Source organism: Pleurodeles waltl, chromosome 9, assembly GCF_031143425.1.
Source record: "Pleurodeles waltl isolate 20211129_DDA chromosome 9, aPleWal1.hap1.20221129, whole genome shotgun sequence".
In the NCBI taxonomy this organism is placed as follows: Eukaryota; Metazoa; Chordata; class Amphibia; order Caudata; family Salamandridae; genus Pleurodeles; species Pleurodeles waltl.
In genome coordinates, this window is record NC_090448.1 from 955,738,174 (window position 1) to 955,757,258 (window position 19,085).

Consider the following 19,085-nt stretch of genomic DNA (forward strand, 5'->3'; position numbering starts at 1 on the left):
GTGTTGTGAGGCAGTGCAGGGCTGCTGCACTAAAGTTTCTCTGGGAGGGTTGGAGGGATGCTCCATGTTAACTAAAATGGTGCACTTTTTCTTACCAATATTAGTTATCCCACAGAGAGGTACTTCCACCTCAGGGAGTACAGCTGTGCCAGCTGATGATTCCCTTGGTACAGGTGCCACCCCAGGAGAGGTTTCCGAATGGCAGGGTGGGTAGGGCATACTTTGATGCCCTTTTTACCTGTTGTTGGAGAAGGATCCTGAGTTTTCAGGCCTTTTTCTCTCCTTTGCTTTTTCATTTCAGCTGAAATGAGAGGAAGCAATTCCTCAGGGATACCCAGCATGGCTGCATGGGTATTAAACTCTACCTCAGCCCAACCTGAGGCCTCTAGGTCATTACCTAAGAGACATTCCACAGGAAAAATAGATGATACTACCACCTGTTTAGGGCCAGTAACTCCACCCCAACTAAACTGAATTATAGCTAAGGAAAGAAACTTAGTGGTGTTATGGACATCAATAATCTTGTACTGTTGTCCAATGATGTGTTGTGCAGGAGACACTAGGTTTTCAGTCACCAAAGTGATATTGGCACCTGTGTCCCTGTAGGCCTGAGCCTCAACACCATTTATGGAAACTGTCTGCCTGTACTTATCCATTGTAAGGGGACAAGCAGCCAGTGTGGCAAGGCCAATGCCACCAGGTGTGACAGAAACTGTCTTGGGACTGACTACCCCAGTTTCTATGATGGACCCATAAGTGAACTCAACTACACCCTTATTTTGACTGTTGCCAGCAGTCCCACCACTATTACCACTACTGCTAGGGGCACTAGAGTTTGATGTATTAGTGGTGGTAGGCTCAGGGGGTATACCTGGGCAGGACTTATCCCCTGGCCTATGGCCTTTATTTTTACACATAGCACCAATGCCTTTTAATGTGTGTGGGTTGTGAAGAAGAGGAAGAAGTTGATTTATCCCTACCCCCTGAAGAGTGTTTAGGATCTGATGAAGGATCTTTAGTTTTACCTTTATCCGAATGCTTATCCTGAGATTATACAGGCTTTCATAGTCAGAAACTCTACTGCCATGCAACCAACCTTCCAAGGCATTCACTGAACAGTCCACAAAATCTGTCCAGTCTTGAGAGGACTCTTTTCTGGTGTCTCTGAACTTAATCCTGTATTGTTCGGTGGTTTAGCCAAATCCATCCAAGAGTGCATCTTTCAAAACTTTGTACTTATTGGCATCACTTTCTCTGACAGTAAGGAGCCTATCCGTACCCTTTCCAGTGAAAGATAGCCACAAGATAGCAGCCCACTGCCTTTGAGGGACCAACTGTACCATACAGGCCTTCTCAAGTCCAGCAAACCACTTATGAATGTCATCCCCCTCTTTGAAAGGGGGGATTATTTTGTGCAGATTTCTGGAAACTTGCTCTCTAACAGGATTTCTATGAGAAATACTGCTGCTGCCACCATGGGAACTAACCCCAATCTCTGTATTTCCCTCTCTATGTCTACGGATTCCCTATCTAAGGCCAGTTGCTGCTGTTTAAGCTTCAGTCTGGTCTCTTCTACCCTCAGCTTTCTGAGTTCCCTTTCCATGAAGTTATCCTCAGGGTGGGTAGGTTGGAAATGTTTGGACATAGAGGAAATGTGGGAATTTTCAGAGAGACACCAATCCCTAACTGGCTGGACCCTAGTAACCTGGCCTCTAGGAGTGAAAGATGCCCTACTGATGTGTGACCCTCTAACACTACCATTGTCACTAGGTGCCCTGCTAGGGGGCAGGACTTTGTAAGAACCCTCCCCGGCTTCTTAAGGGAACTCCTCTGAGAGTGACTGGGAAGCTTCTCCTTTTTCTACCCTCTCCTGAGATGGGCCAGACTGGTTCTGGTCATCTTCAAAGAGCATGTTAAAGTGAAACTCTTTTGATGGATTCTTACCAATACTTAAACCTCTATCCAGGCAGAGACCCCTCAAACTTTTATATTTCAAACTTTCATATGTTGCATTAACAGTTTTGGGAGTGGGCTCTACTAAAGACATGATAGAAAAAGTTTAAGGATAGTGAGAGAAAAAGTTGTAGAACTTTAGAAAGCACAGAGAAAAAACATTTTCAAACTTTGGGAAAACTTTTAGAAGTTTTCAAAACTTTTCAGAAACTTTGTTAAAAGTTTTAGAATAGAAAAGTAACTTGTTTTGGTTCAATGTACATATACCAAACTATTTGGTATATGATTTTCTTATGAAAAGCACCAAATGACAAAGTGGTAAAGCAGTTGCAACTACTTATCCCACCGCTGCACCACCAATGTAGGAGGCTGGCCTGGCTTATAGTGGGTACCTTGTGGTACTTACACCCTGTGCCAGGTCCAGTTATCCCTTATTAGTAGAATAGAGGTGTTTCTAGTAGCTTAGACTGATAGAAGGTAGCTATGGCAAAGCAGCTTAGGCTGAACTAGGAGACATGCAAAGCTCCTATTATACTACTTATATCATATAGCACAATATCATAAGAAAACACTATACTCAGAGTTACTAAAAATAAAGGTACTTTATTTTAGTGACAATATGCCAAAAGTATCTCAGATAATACCCTCCCTTAGGAGGTAAGTAATATACACAAGTTATATGTACACAAACCCAAAACAGGTAAGTAACAGTAAGAAAAGTAATGCAAACAATGTAGAATCACAATAGGATGCAATAGATAGACAGAGGTCTAGGGGCAACAAAAACCATATACTCCAAAAGTGGAATACGAATCACAAATGGACCCCAGACCTATGGGAGATTGTAGAGGGTCGCTGGGACTGTAAGAAAACAGTAAGGGTTTCCAGAATACCCCACTCCAAGACCCTGAAAAGTAGGAGTAAAGTTACCCTACTACCCCAGAAAGACACAATAGTCGTGATGGGGGATTCTGCAAGAACCACAAGCACCAGCAAAACACTGAAGACGGATTCCTGGACCTGAGGACCTGAAAAGGAAGGAGACCAAGTCCAAGAGTCATGATAGTGTCCAGGGGGGCAGGAGCCCAGGAAACCCCGGATGAAGGTGCAAAAGGGCTGCTTCCGGGTGGAAGAAGACGGAGATTCTGCAACAACGAAAAGGGCTAGAAACTTCTCCTCTGGATGGAAGATGTCCTACGGCTTGCTTGATGTTGCAGAAGTGTTTCCACACAGAAATACCGCAAACAAGCCTTGCAAGCTGCAAGGGTCGCGGTAGAGGTTTTTGGGTGCTGATGGGGACCAGGAAGGACCAGGATGTCGCCCCCTAGAAGGAGGAGACAGGGGGGTCACTCAGCAACTCAGAGAGCCCCCGCAGAAGCAGGCAGCACCCGCAGAAGTACTGGAGCAGGCACTTGGAAGTTCTGTGAACTCAGAGTCACAAAAGGAGGGTCCCACGACATCGGAGTCCAACTCAGCGGGTTGAGCACTGCAGGACGGGGTGCTGGGGTCCCAGGCTAGGCTGTGCACAAGGGAATCCTTGGAGAAGTGCACAGAAGCCGGAGCAGCTGCAAATCACGCATGACACATGCTTGCTGTCTGGCGTGGGGAGGCAAGGACTTACCTCCACCAAATTTAGACAGAAGGGCCACTGGACTGTGGGAGACACTTGGACCCAGCTCCTGTGTTCCAGGGACCAGGCTCGTCAGGATGAGAGGGGACCCAGAGGACCGGCGATGCAGTCTTTTGGTGCTTGCGTTAGCAGGGGGAAGATTCCGTCGACCCACAGGAGATTTCTTCTTGGCTTCCAGTGCAGGGTGAAGGCAGACAGCCCTCAGAGCATGCACCACCAGGAAACAGTTGAGAAAGCCGGCAGGATGAGGCGCTACAATGTTGCTGGTAGTCGTCTTGCTACTTTGTTGTGGCTTTGCAGGCGTCCTGGAGCAGTCAGCGGTCGATCTTGGCAGAAGTCGAAGAGGGACGCGCAGAGGAACTCTCGTGAGCTCTTGCATTCATTATCTGAGGAATAGCCCAGAAGAGAGACCCTAAATAGCCAGAAAAGGAGGTTTGGCTACCAAGAAAGGAGGTTTGGCTACCAAGAGAGGCAAGAACCTGTATCAGGAGGGGTCTCTGATGTCACCTGCTGGCACTTGCCACTCAGAGCAGTGCAGTGTGCCCCCAACACCTCTGAATCCAAGATGGCAGAGGTCTGGGACACACTGGAGGAGCTCCGGGCACCTCCCAGGGGAGCTACTGGTCAGGGGAGTGGTCACTCCCCTTTCCTTTGTCCAGTTTCGCGCCAGAGCAGAGCTGGGGGATCCCTGAACCGGTGTAGACTGGCTTATGCAGAGATGGGCACCATCTCTGCCCATCAAAGCATTTCCAGAGGCTGGGGGAGGCTACTCCTCTCCAGCCCTTCACACCTATTTCCAAACGGAAAGGGTGTAACACCCACTCTCAGAGGAAATCCTTTGTTCTGCCTTCCTGGGCCGGGGCTGCCCAGACCCCAGGAGGGCAGAATCCTGTCTGAGGGGTTGGCAGCAGCTGCAATGGAAACCCCGGAAAGGCAGTTTGGCAGTACCCGGGTTCTGTGCTAGAGACCCAGGGGATCATGGAATTGTCCCCCCAATACCAGAATGGTGTTGGGGTGACAATTCCATGATCTTAGACATGTTACATGGCCAGGAGGTGTACGTCTGCTGAATTTGTGTGAAGGTGCATGGGCCGGAGGCTGTTGTGAGGTGGATGGCTGTTGGGTGGGTGTGTACCTACGTTTGTGTACTGTGGAAGGAGGGCTCACTGACAACCTGGGAGAGGACACTGGGGATGTATGAATGGTATTGGGGGTGGTGAGTGCACGTGAGCAGTGTGTGGTGATGGGCATGCTGGAGATGGAGGCAGTGGCTGAGGATGTAGAGTATGCAGGTGTGAGTGGAGACAAGATAGGGATGAGGAGGAGGACGTGGAGGAGGGGGACACAGTGGAGGCACTGGATGTTGCTGTGTCTGCATGGGGATGATGCTTGTGTGAGTGCCTGTGGGATGTGTGGTGCTTATGTTTGCCTGACCCACTCTTGTGTGTTGATGAGTGTGCATGCTGGTCTGATGGTGTGCTTGAGATAGGCTGAGGTACAGGGGATTGGGTCTGGGTGGATGAAGTTGGAGGGGGGAGGCTGGACACAGGGACAATGGCTGCCATCAGTGCTGAGGCCAGAGCCTGAAATGCTCTCTGTTGGGCTGCCTGCCCAGATTGAATGCCCTCCAGGTATGCATTTGTTTGTTGCAAATGTCTCTCTACACCCTGGATGGCATTCACAATGGTAGATTGCCCAACAGTGAGGGATCTAAGGAGGTCAATAGCCTCCTCACTGAGGGCAACAGGGCTGACTGGGGCAGGGCCTGAGGTGAAGGAGATGCCCACCCTCCTGGGTGAGCGGGCACTGGACTCACGCTGAGGGGCTGCTGGGAGGGCGGTGCTGGTGGGGGGGTGGTGGCTGTACCTGTTGATGCGGTGGGCACAGAGGTGCCCACCACCGCAAGGGAGCTCCCATCAGAGGAGGAGTCGCTGTCACTGCTGTCTGGTCCTGTCCCGGCCGTGGAGCTCCCCTCGCCCTCTGTCCCACTGGTGGCTTCAGACTCCATTGTTTCGCCCTCCAGGGCCAAGTGGGTTGCAGCTCCCTCCTGCTCCAGTGCCAACGCTCCTCCGCCTGATGATGTTATTGCACACAAGAACAGGGAGACCACAAAAAGGGGGGGGGGGACAGAAGAAAGACATGTTCAGTGCATGCAACACCACTACCGTTGGCAGACACAACACACAGGGAGCAGCCCTCTGCACTACGCCATGCACTGTCAGTTCCTAGAAATTTCAGCTGACCATGGGGTACAAGGCCTAAGACCAATTGCTGCACACCTGGAAGTCATAGGAGCCTGACTAGGTGTAGATGGCTATTACTACTGGTGGGTTTCGGGTGCCACATGGCCTGCCTCACAAGGGACCTTGCCTACCAAGTTCGCCCTGGCCTAGGGGAACCCACTGCCCACCTCCCCCACCCAGACACCTCGTAATGCGCGCAGCGTCAGCTGAATGAGAGTGTACTCACCCCCTTGTGGCTGCTGTGATGCCCTCAAGCGTCCATCCAACTCCGGATAGGCCACCGCCAGGATCCGGAACATCAGGGGGGTCATGGTGCGACGGGCACCCCTCTCACGTTGGGAGGCCATCCCCAGTTGGGTCTCCGCTGTCTTCTTGCTCCAGCAGCGCAGGTCCTCCCATCTTTTCCAGCAGTTGGTGCTCCGTGTGTGGTAGACCCTCAGGGTCCGGACGTCCTTGGCAATGGCACACCAAATACCCTTCTTCTGGTGGGCGCTGACCTAGAGGAATGGTACAGGGGGAAAGGAAATGACTTACCCGTCGGGACCGTCATACTCATTGCCCCCCAGTTCCCACCCTTGCCCTGACGCACATACACACCCCATCCACACATGCAGGCCTCAGCCTCCCCCATGTATCTTCCATCCACACCACTCAAAACAGGCGTTGCCCATGTAGCATGGTCACAGTGTACTCACCTGTTTGTCTGGAGGACCCCATCCACTAGTTTCTCCAACTCCTCCGAAGTGAAGACAGGGGCCCTTTCCCCAGACACATGAGCTATCGTCGCTTTCAGACACAGGTCACAGCAGCACTTGCAGTGTAGGTCCCCTCCTGTTGAAGGTCAAGTATCAAGTGAGTGAACAGATAGAAAATGGCAGTCACGTCCGCGGCGGTGCGTACCGTCACCGCCAGCGTACATCGTCATTGGCTCCTGGGACTCATAGGGCCCAATGTTAACCAAAGCAGAATTGCGCCACGGTCTTCAACCACCCACCGCGACGGTGTAGAACACCAGTGCAGTTACCTCCTATCCCCTTGTCCCACCTTACAGGTCAGGCAGCCGCCATTTCAGGAGGCTACATGGGCTGGATGTTAACTGCATCACACCTATCTACGCCGGGAATATAGACAGATACCGGCACATTGCGGAATGATAACGTTTCTGCAAATAACACATTGTGATACCTCAGTGTTGGATGACTCTCTGCTCGCTGTTCTCCTCCGTAGGGCACGTCCGCTGGGGCAGGTGATGAGATGGCGGCCTCCTCCGGTGTACAGACCCCTGGTGGACCTGTCGACAATGGAAGAGAGACACATCCTAGTCACATACAGACTTGATCGTGCAACAATCCAGGAACTGTGTGCCCAGTTGGAGCCGGACCTGATGTCAGCTATCCGCCATCCCACAGGAATCCCCCCTCTAGTGCAGGTCCTGTCTGTACTCCATTTCCTGGCCCGTGGGTCTTTTCAATCAACAGTGGCCATGGCATCAGGGATGTCCCAGCCAATGTTCTCTAACGTGTTGTCCAGAGTGTTGTCCGCCCTGCTGAAACACATGCACAGCTACATCGTGTTCCCTCAGGTGGAGGATTTGCCCACAGTGAAAGGTGACTTTTATGCCCTGGGACATATCCCCAACATCATTGTATTGTATTGTATTGTAATCGTATTTATATAGCGCTTACTACCCCTGACGAGGCGTCGAAGCGCATTTCGGTGAGTAGCACGCTACTCTGGAACCCAACAAGAATTAGTGATGGATTAGTATCGGGAAATAATGAGTACAGTTTTAGTATTATTATGAGTTAATTTGAGCCGCGGATATGAGAGTTTGTTAGTTAGATTGACTGGAGTAATGGAGGGGTGGAGGAGGAAAGAAATCCAGAAGTGTTAATTGGGAGTATATCCTTAATTTACTCAACCCAAAGACTTGGGATGAGTAAAGGGGATGGAGTAGGGAAGAGTATGTGGAAGGGTTAGGGAGAGCATAGTAGCAGGGTGAGATAAATGTGGGAGAATTTAGTAGGGTTGTGTGGGAGGTCACAGTAGTAGAGTGAGGTTTGGTGAGTTAGATGTGGAAGCGGAGGGAAGAGCCTAGGCAGAGTTATTTAGGAGATGAAAGTAGTAGAAAGGATTTGGGATGAGTCAGAGTGAGAATGGAGGATAGTTTGATAGAGACATGACATATGATGATGGGTAGATAAGTGTGATAAGATGAGAGCAGGAATTCATAGATATCTAGTATAACAACCCACCCAGGAGCCATGCAATGACCCACGAACATGCCAACCACAGAAACAACATATTCACATACATACATACATATATATATATATATATATATACATACACATACACATATGCACATACAATACATAATTAGAACCATGGCTAAAATATACTTAGTCGAACAGGTTTAAAGAGTGTGTGTGTATTTTATTGTTATGACATAGTAGCGATACATATTTTCTAAAAAAAACTATACATAACTAGAAATATACATATAATCTGAAACAAATATTGATCAACATAGGCATATGCAGTCCATAGTTGTTTGAATATGGAGGTTATGAAGGAAAGAGCCAACTCTTGAGTAGTTTTCTGAAGACAAGAAAGTTATCTGTGGCTCTTAAGGTTGGGGGTAATGAATTCCATAGTTTGGCTGCTTGAACGGAGAAGGATGTATCACCTATAGTCTTTTTCTTGTATGGTGGTGTTCTAAGGCAGGGTGCCATTGATGGTACACATGTGGCATTTGTACCCCCCCGCAGGAATGAACAGGTGTACAGAAATCAGAAGAGCTACCATTCTATGAATGTGCAGATGGTGTGTTTGGCAGACCAGTACATCGCCTATGTGAATGCCAAGTATCCTGGTTCAGTCCATGACGCTTACATTTTGAGGAACAGCAGCATCCCTTATGTGAGGGGGCAACTTCAGAGGCACCATGTGTGGCTAATAGGTGAGCCTAAAGTCCCCACACAGCTTCATTTGCTGTCTGGGTATGGGGCTGTCCCTAAGGGTTAGTGTCTAACAGTTGTCCCTCGACATTTGCTGGTGACTCTGGTTACCCCAACCTGTCATGGCTACTGACCCCAGTGAGGAATCCCAGGACAAGGGCAGAGGAACGCTACAATGAGGCACATGGGCGAGCTAGGAGGGTGATCGAGCGTACCTTCGGCCTCCTGAAGGCCAGATTCCGGTGCCTCCATCTGACAGGTGGCTCCCTATACTACTCACCGAGGAAGGTGTGCCAGACAATCGTGGCCTGCTGTATGCTGCACAACCTGGCTTTGCGACTCCAGGTGCCGTTTCTGCTGGAGGATGGGCCAGATGGTGGTCCTGTGGCAGCTGGAATTAGGAATGCGGCTGTAGCGATCACGCGTACTCGCGTCCCAGCGTTTTGGATCGTATGAACGCCGTCTTGGCAACTGTGTGATATAATTTGTACACGATAGAGACCACAATATAATTGGATTCTCATCATTAATTTTGGACCATGAATTTCAGGATTTACTAATGCAGATCGAAGTGACGAATATTAAGAAATGTGTGTCAAATACGGACATTAATCATTGGATTCTTGAGAATTTACCTAATTTTGAGCCCTGAAGAAGTCGTTTGAGATCTAAAAAAGAATTTCCCATGACGAAACACGTGTTGGCTTGAATTGGCTTGAACTATACTACAGCTTGAGTTGTAATACCACGGATGGGTTACCAAATATTTGAATTTTTTTGGGATCATTGGATTTCGAACCTGTATTAAATTGGATGTTTTGTTTTCTTTAAGATTACTCATTTTGGGGTTTTATTTATATTACTGTGCTCATAAAGGGTGTGCCGCACATTGTATCATGTCCTGTGGCAGCTGTGGAGCCTGTGGACAGTGAAGAAGAGGAGGCAGAAGAAGAGGATATCGAGAATCGAAACAACATCATCATGCAATACTTCCAGTGAGACACAGGTAAGAAGATGTCACTGCTTCCCACATCTCATTCTATTGTTGGAACTAGCATAAGTCTGTCATTTTCATTTAGTGTATGGACCCTGACTTGTCACTTTGACTTTCCATTTCACAGATCTGGGTTCCACTTTGAGCCCTCTGCTATGTTTACTGCTGGCCTACAGCTGTGTTACATTGGTATGTGAACAAGTAAATTGACATTGCTATATTCCATAGTTATTGCAATTACACATTTTTGAAAGCACAGACTGACTCCAGATTGTTTTGTGATTGAAGTGTGTTTATTCCTGTGCTAATAAGTGGAGGGGGTTTGTAAAATGGGCTGGGGGATGGTGGAGGAATGTCCATGGCAGAGTCCAGTCTATTTGTTTCACAGGTGCATTGTCCAAAGGGGCATAGGAAGTGGAGCAATGGCAGTTTAATAATGGACAGGGTGACATAGTGGGACAGAAGGGTGACATTCAGGGGGGTCTCATTTCCTGGTGGGGGTCTTGGCAATGTTTTCTGTCTTGTTCCTGGATCTCAGGTACCGTTTGCAGGGTGGTTCTCCATCTGCAGGGGGTGGGGTGATGGTGTCCTGTTGTTCCTGAGGCGGTGCCTCCTGTCCACTAGCGCTGGCGGAGGTGGGGGGCAGTACATCGTCCAGGCTAGTGTCAGGGGCCCCTTGTTGTGCCACTGTGTCCCTCCTGGTGTTGACAAGGTCTGCCAGCACCCCTGCAATGGTGACCAGGGTGGTGTTAATGGACTTCAAGTCCTCCCTGATCCCAAGGTTGTGTTCCTTCTGCAGCCACTGGGTCTCCTGAAACTTGGCCAGTACCGTTGGCATCGTCTCCTGGGAATGATGGTAAGCTCCCATGATGTTGGAGAGTGCCTCGTGGAGAGTGGGTTCCCTGGGCCTGTCCTCCCCCTGTCGCACAGCAGTCCTCCCAGTTTCCCCGTTATCTTGTGCCTCTGTCCCCTGAACCGTGAGCCCACTGCCACTGCCCCCAGGTCCCTGATTTTCGTGGGTTGGTGGGTTTGCCTTGGGTCCCTGTAGTGGTGAACACACTGCTGATTGACGTGTCCTGGGGACAGAGGGATGGGCCCGCTGGGTGGGTGCTGTGCTGGTGTTTCCTGAGGGGGAGGCTCTGTGGTGGCTTGTGACAGTGTCAGGGGAACCGACTGTCCCGAGGTCCCTGATGGGCCGGGCTGGTCATCTTGATCCAAGCGTGCATCACTGTGGGACTCTTCTGTGGGGGGACTGGATATGTCTGGCACCTCCTGTCCGGTGACGTTGGGTAGGGGTCCTTTTGGGGTGTAAATGCATCATTATTGTATCTCTGTGTGCCATCGTGTGCAATTGGTGGTTGACCCTCTACTCCAGTGCTTGCATTATTGGCCTGGTCCTTGAGTGATTGGTGATTTTGGGGCATGAGTGAGTCTCTGTAGTGGACATGCTTGGGTGAGGGGTGTCCATGCATTGGTGTTACATGCAGGGCTAAGTTTTGGGATGTGTGGGTTGTGTTGGTGGGGTATCTGTGGGTTGTTAGGATGATGGGTGTGAGGGTAAGGGTGGGAGTATGTGATGGCATGCAGGTGGGGTGGGGGGATAAGGTAGTAAAGATTTGCCTTACCAGAGTCCAGTACTCCTGCGAGGCCCTCAGGATGCAGTATTGCCAATACTTGCTCCTCCCATGTTGTTAGTTGTGGGGGAGGAGGTGGGGGCCACCGCCAGTCCTCTGTAGAGCAATCTGGTATCTGGAGACCACGGAACGCACCTTCCACAGTAGGTCGTTCCACCTCTTTCTGATGTCATCCCGTCTTCTTGGATGCTGTCCCATTGCGTTGACCCTGTTGACAATTCTGCGCCATAGCTCCATCTTCCTAAATGGATGTCTGCTGCACCTGTGATCCGAATAGCTGTGGCTCTACCCGGACGATTTCCTCCACCATGACCCTGAGCTCCTCCTCAGAAAACCTGGGGTGTCGTTGAGGTGCCATGAGGTGGTGTGGGTGATGTGTGAGGTGGTGTCTGTTGTGATGTGTGAGGGTGTGTGTTGGTGTGTGTTGTTTGAGGTGCGTGGATGTTGTGTAAGTAATGGTGTTGTGTGTCTGTGGATGCTGGTGTTGTTTTAGGTAGTGTCTCTCTCTGGCCTGCTTTTAAATTTCTGGTAGTAAGGGTTTGTGGGTAATGTGGGTGTGTGCTTTATATTGGATCGGGTGTGTGGGTGTGGTTTGTGTATGTGTATCAGGTGTGTGTATTTCAAATTGTCCAATGTTGTTGTGTTTTGTATATGTGTGTGTTTTTTGAGCGCAGCAGAGTGTAATGCGAATGGATTACCGCGGTGGAAAGACCACCGCGGTTGAAAGGCCACTGCGTTGATTCATGGGTCGCGGTAGTGTGGGTGCATTCTTGTTGGCGTGACGGTGTCGGTTTTGTTATCGCCAGTTTATCACTGACCTTTGGTGTGGCGGACTTGTGTGGGTGTCTGTATTGTGGCGGATTCCGGGCTGTGGGTCGTAATACCTGTAGCGGAATTCCGTGGCTACAGCGGTATGTTGGCAGTCTTCTGCACGGCGGTAAGCGGGATTTACTGCCAGGATTGTAATGAGGGCCATAGTCTGTCTATAATGGCGAATCCACAGCAGGTACAGATAGCAGTTAATATGAGACAACCTTTGACTGCACATTTATTAGCAAATGGCCTAACGGCCCCAGGGGGTCCAATCACATGTGTGGTGGATGCCCAAGCAGCCTATAGAACAGATCGTTTTTATTCTTGGGTCACATTTCCAACAGTTGATGGAAACAGAAATACATACATACATACATTTCATCATTTTACAATTGCAATGCGCCTGGGCAATACAGAGCATACGCATTTTTAGAAATACCTTTATCAAGAACATAATAATTGGCTTGATGGCGCCCTACCCCACACAATTTTACCAGTAAGGTTAGCCCTCTAAGTGATGATGGTCCTACCTGGCCTTTATTGGCCACCTATACACCACATCCTGAAGTTGCAAATTTAGCGGTAGCTGAGGTTCGTCGTTTATATACTAAAATAACAGCGATATACTGACAATTAGTGCAATTTGTAATGCAAACATTAAATACAAACCCAGCAAGTGCTGCTTCAGCACATCCACTTGCAGCAACGCCAGGTATAAACCCTGCGACTGTACATTCGATCATGGGTAAAGTACCCATCAAACGAGAGGAAACTCCGTTTTGGTTAGCATAAAAGATGAATGCGCTGGAAGCAGTATTTCCCCATACGGGACCTCAGGATAAACATAGAATATTAACGATGTGCTTGCCTTTTGGGATGGTCCCTACAGTAGATAACTGTAATACCTGGGGCACAGTATTTGCAGTGCTCTATACAACTGCACATGGTACACCGACACTTGCCAATTTACCCTAGCTGTTAACACAAATTCAAGATGAATATGGGGCTGCCCCGGCCCTAGATTTGGGGATGCAATTGATGGGTAATTTTGCCACAATATCTTCAATCATTCTGAGTAATCTTAAAGGGGAAGCGGTCGCACTTGCAATGCACATGCGGCTCCGCAACAGGATCAGGAACGTGAGCCGCCTAAAATAATAGCAGAAACCTATTCTAGTATAGGTCGAGACAGTTTAGGGGCCAGACCATCTAAACCACAATTTCAGGGTAAATCAAACAAAGCTTCTCCCAAGGAAGCTCCTGAGGGTAATAAGAAACGCTGGGATTAAAAAAAAAAAAAAACCTAAAAAAGAGAGGGGAAAATCTCCGCATATGGGGACCCCGCAGAACAGATGTAATCTCAGAAATAGAGATAATATAAAAACGCCTGATAGATATCAATATACTGACACACGCCAATCGAGTTCCTTTCAGGACTCATCGGAAAAACTAAATGAGAGAGGTGGGCAATCACAGCAAAGGACAGAGTACGTGAAACCAAGACAGGAATCACAACGCTCTTCGGAGGTTTCTGTTAAAAAGGAAGAGAAACCCGCCCAGCAAAAACTACAATTTAAAAAGAAAAAAGTGGCAGCAGTCACAGTCCGACATGCCACTCAGGAAGAGGGTCCTCTTGAAGAACAAGAAGTGGGCTCTAGCACTGCTAGACAGCGCGCAGAGGTCACAATAGTTCGCTGGAATCTTCTAGAGCATCTGGAGGTGAAAGCAAATGATGACTTTATACAAGTAGAAACTGCGGGCATGCGTGTCTCCACACCCAGTAGGGTGTATAAAGTGACATTACAGTTAGAAGGAGACATTGAGCGCATAATAGACATGATCTTTTGGGATTGCATGGTAAACATATACAATGTTTATTGGCCGAACAAGATTGGCCAACTGAATTTGTCCATACCTGTCCATATGGGGAAGACGTGATCAAGCCTTCCTTTTCGCCCCTTCTTCCAGAAGAACTTGCTGACTCCTATGCTATTGATTGGGCTTTGGCACAGGCACCTGCCTTATACCAAAATCATGTAGGATGGTAGGAGAATCCCCCTACCATTTAATTCCAATTAAAAATGAACCTCACCCCCAACCGCAGTATCCTGTAAAACACGAAGCAAAAGCACCTGTGAGAGAGATACTCGCACTTAGAGTACCAGGGCGTAATTGAACCCTGTGTCTCCCCAATGAATAATCCATTATTCCCGGTAGCTAAACCAGACCATTCATATATAATTGTCTACAGACATTTAAGCAGTCGTACACGCACTTATGCCATACAAAATTCACATAGTACAGCACTAATGAGCAATATAGTGCAAAAAAAATACAAAACAACACTGGACATTTCCAATGTTTTTTTCTGCAAGAATATAGTGCTTGAGAGTAGAGCCTTAACAAGTTTCAGTGCACTAGGCTCAGAGAATAAATTCTGTTGTTTACCTCAGGGGTATATGAACAGTCAAGGACTGTTCGCAGCTCGTGTGACAGCAATCTTGCACAAGATTGATCCTGAAGCATTGTCCTATGTAGATGGTATCTATATTACGAATGATGAACTACTACAACATCTAAGACGAGTAGCCCACATTGTCGTAGGTTTTGCTGAATTTGGCTACAAATTCAATTTTAAAAAGACAAAAAATGCCTTCCTCAGTGTTGGACTTTTGGCCATACGCATGGTCATCCCTAGTCTTTTTGCCTCCTTCCTCCTGGTTTTTCTGACCTTTCGCTGTTGGCTCTAGGACTCTGAGCACTTTATCACTGCTGACCAGTGTTAAAGTGCAGGTGCTCTCCCATCTAAAGTTGGTATGATTGGCTTATACCTGATTGGCATATTTAATTTACCTATAAGTCCCTTGTACAGTGGTATCTCTATACCCAGGGCCTGTAAATTAAATACTACTAGTGGGCCTGCAGCGCTGCTTGCGCCACCCACTGAAGTAGACTTTCAAACCTGTCTCAGGCCTGCTAGCGCAGGGCCTGTGTGCGCAGTTTTCTGCCACAGGGACCTGGCATCTAAATTTACTTGCCAGGCCCAGGACTCCCCTTTTACTACATGTAAGTCACCCCTAAAGTACGCCCTGTGGGCAGGGTGCCATGTATGTAGAAAGGCAGGACATGTGCCATATTGCATGGCCTGTCCTGGTAGTGACAAACAGCCTAACTTGGTGTCTCACTGCTGTGAGTGCTGCCTTCTCATAGGATTGCATTAGAAATGCCCTGCCTTATGTGTAGGGGTATTGTCTGATTTATGAGGGCTAGCGTAGGCGTGTTTGGTATGGTTGTGATGGTGATAATAAATACTGCTTACTGGTGTGGGTGTATTTTTTATTACTATCACAGAAATGCCACTTCTAGAAAGAGCGCATTTATCTGTGCTTATAATTCTGGTGTTTTGCAGCTTGACTCCAATCCACGTCTGGGCAGAGTGACAGTTGGGGCTTTGTGCATACTTTTCAGACAGCCTGTACACAGGGAGGGTGGAGGTGTCACTGAGGTGCATCTGCATACTGAATAGTCTTCCTGGGCTGAGAGAAGGGAGAGGCGGGGCACACCTGCATTTGTAAAGACTGTGCCCTGGCCTCACACAATAGGGTCGTTAACCCCCCACTGATGTTTGGAGCCTGTGCTGAAAGGAGAGAGGGGGCACTCCCAGAACCAGTTGTAACTGGCTGGAACCTCCTCTCCCTACCATTGTAAAACACTGTAAGAACTGACTATAAGTACAGGGGAATTTTCCCCACAATTTGAACATTCTTGGAACTTGAAACTGGGCACAGAACGCTGATGAATGGACTCACCAGGAAACCGCCTTGGACTGCTGCTGCTGTGCTGACCTGTGACCTGCCTGGTCACTAGGAGGAACTGCCACCAACTGCACCCCTTGTGCTGGCCTGTAGCTGGGCCCACCAGCCCAGTACCTTTTCCTTGATTATTGTTCCCAGGGGCAGGGTGCTGTGGCCCCTGACCCCTGCACCGATCTTCTACAGCATTGCCTTAGCGCTTAGGAAAAGCGCTCTTGCTTATAACTGCTGCAGAGGATCACCGCCGCAGCCCGGGCCTCAGATGTGGCCTTAGTGCTGTGAAGAGCGCTTTATATGGGGCACTGAAATCACCGCCGCAGCCTGGGCTTGTAAATGAGCCCTTGCGCTTTCCTGAGCGCGCTGCCGTGAAGGTGCCCCAAAGATCACCGCCGCAGCCCGGGGAAGTTAATTCGGTAAAGCGCGAGTGTTGCGCGCTTACCGGTGCCCCCAGGGCACGAAGACAACCTTCTTTTTTACATCAGGAGCCAGCGCGCTCCTAGCGGTGCCCCCGGGGTCGGGATCGCTCCGAGGAGCACCCCCGGGGCACCAGCCGGCCCCACCTTGGGCCACGACGCCATCGGGACTGTGAGGGAGAGGAGGACGCCTCTCCTTCGCTTGCGGGAGTCCCGGAGGACTCCTCTGCCACTACGGGCCGGGCGGCAGCCTCACTGGAGGCTCGCCCTGGCCACCGGCTCCCTTGTTGGCCCCCTCGCGGGGCAGTGGCATCTTTATCTGGGAGTCTCCCCCGTGTAAGGGCCAGTAGAGGCCCGGGGAGACCCCCGGAGCTTGCGGGTCCCCAGAGGGGCCCGTTTTTCAACCAGGAGGGGGTGCGTGGCGCCCCCCTCCCCACTTCAAAGGTTTCCCTGACCTGGCCCCCCCCTCGAGAGGGCCGGTGGAGGCCTAGGGGGGCCCCCAGTGTTTACGGTCCCCTCAGGGGCCCGTTTTTGGCATAGAGGAGGTGCGTGCCGCCCTCCCCTGACCCCAGGAGATCAGGGAGGCCCCCGTTTTGCGCAGAGGAGCGCCGGGGGCCCCATTATTCATTTTAGGCACTGGAAGTGCCTCTTCATCAAGCCAGGTACTTGTAAAAGGACCAGTATAACCATAATTGAAGTTCTTGCTACAGACTTTGTTAATAGTGTTATATTGCCTACCTGTTCTATGATGCTTTTACATATAGGTGCACATGTTCCTTTTATGGGCATGACTTGCTAATATGTTTCCCTAACTTGCCATAGATTTTCTAATGTTCCTACTATGGACGTTTTATTCTTATGACAAGTGGTCTAATGTGATAACGTGTTTCCTGACTACTGCTTATGTTGCAGAATACTGAGTAACCTGTGTGTTATGTGTGACTACTGCTAGTTTGCAGAGTAACTAATGTGTAACGTTCTGACAACTGCTAAGGTAGCAGGATAGTACTGTTATGTGATGTTGGTCTAATAATTACGTTGTGTACAATACAGTATATTTTCATATAATCTGGTGTTGTGTTTCCTTTGTGGTGGGGATATTGCGTCACATGTATGTGTGTGTTGTGCAAACGCTTTACGCATTGCCTCCGGGTTAAGCCTGACTGCTCGTGCCAAGCTACCAAGGGGGTGAGCAGGGGTTATCTTGGACGTGTAACTCCCTTGCCCTGACTAGAGTGGGTAAGTTCTGCCTGGCTGAGGTGCATACCCTAGCCAACCAGAAACCCCATTTCTAACATTGGAAGTCAGCGGTGAGGATAGGACTTGCGCTTGCACAATACCATTGTGACTCATTATTTCACTACAAGGATTGCGTTTAGACCATCACATGTTTGGCTTCTCTTAACTTTCTCTCTTTGGTCATTTTTCCTGTTTTCAGTTCTCACGCTTGGGTATTGTGGTTGTCACAGTTGAGTTATTTGTACCTTTTCAAGATGGGGCTTACCTTTGATTTAGAGGACCTGCCGTTTTACACGCAGGGGGAATTAGAGGGGTTCTGTAGAGAGAGAGGGCTGCCTGTAGAAGGGGACCTCAGGAGATCTCTGAATTTCTTTGAAAGGTTTGTGACATTTACCCAGGGAGGGAGTGTGCGTAGGGGGTACCCAGAGGATCCTGAGTGTAGCGAGGGTTCCCAATGGGAGGGCTCCCAGACCTCATCCCTAGAGAGTGGTAGAGAGACTGATCAGGAGGGTGAGAATGACCGGTTGGGGACGCCAGTTGACAGGGAAGGCCCCAGTGATAGGGAGTCCCTTGCTGGGTCCAGTGTAAGAAGCAGGGCTACCTCTCATTCCTTGACGCCTGATGAGCTAAGAGATAGGCGGGAAGAGAGGGACCTGAAGTTGCAGTTAGCGCGCCTAGCTGTTGAGGAGAGAAGGGCTGAGGTAGAGAAGGCCTTAGTACAGGAGAGAATGGCAGAGGCAGAGAGGGCCTTTGCCAGAGAAAGACTCGCTCTAGAGCGCAGTCTGAAGGTTCTGGACTCACCAGCGTTGCAGGTGGAGTCCAGTGGTGGCAGCAATGTACAGTGCTGTAGCAAAGATGTTCCTCACATACCCATAGATCTGGTACCTAGGTTCCAAGAGGGGGGTGACATACGTCAGTGGTTAAAGGAATATGAGAGGGCTCTGGTAGAGCGCAGGATCCCTGAGAAGGATTGGGGAACTGGCCTAGGGAGTTTTATTCCTGAGGAGGGGAGGGATGCCCTACTGACTCTAGAAGAGAGTGACAGGGAGGGGTACTCCGCTGTGAAGAACGCACTGATTGTGAAGTATGGTTTTTCCCCTGAGGAATACAGAAAAAGGTTTAGGGGTGGTAAGAAACTGTCCCACCAGTCTTGGGAGGAGTTTGTGGAGGCTTGCTGCATGGCACTAGATGGATGGGTGAAGGGTAGCACCGTAAACAATTTTGAAGGGCTGTTTAATCTGATTCTCAGAGAGCACCTGTTTCGTTGTTGTTTTTCAGAGTTACGCCAACACTTGTCAGTGTGTGAGCTCTCTGACCCCAGGGAGCTTGCAAAGGAGGCAGACTTCTGGTTGCGTACCAGAGGGTCTGGTGTGACATTAGGGGGTGTTCCTAAT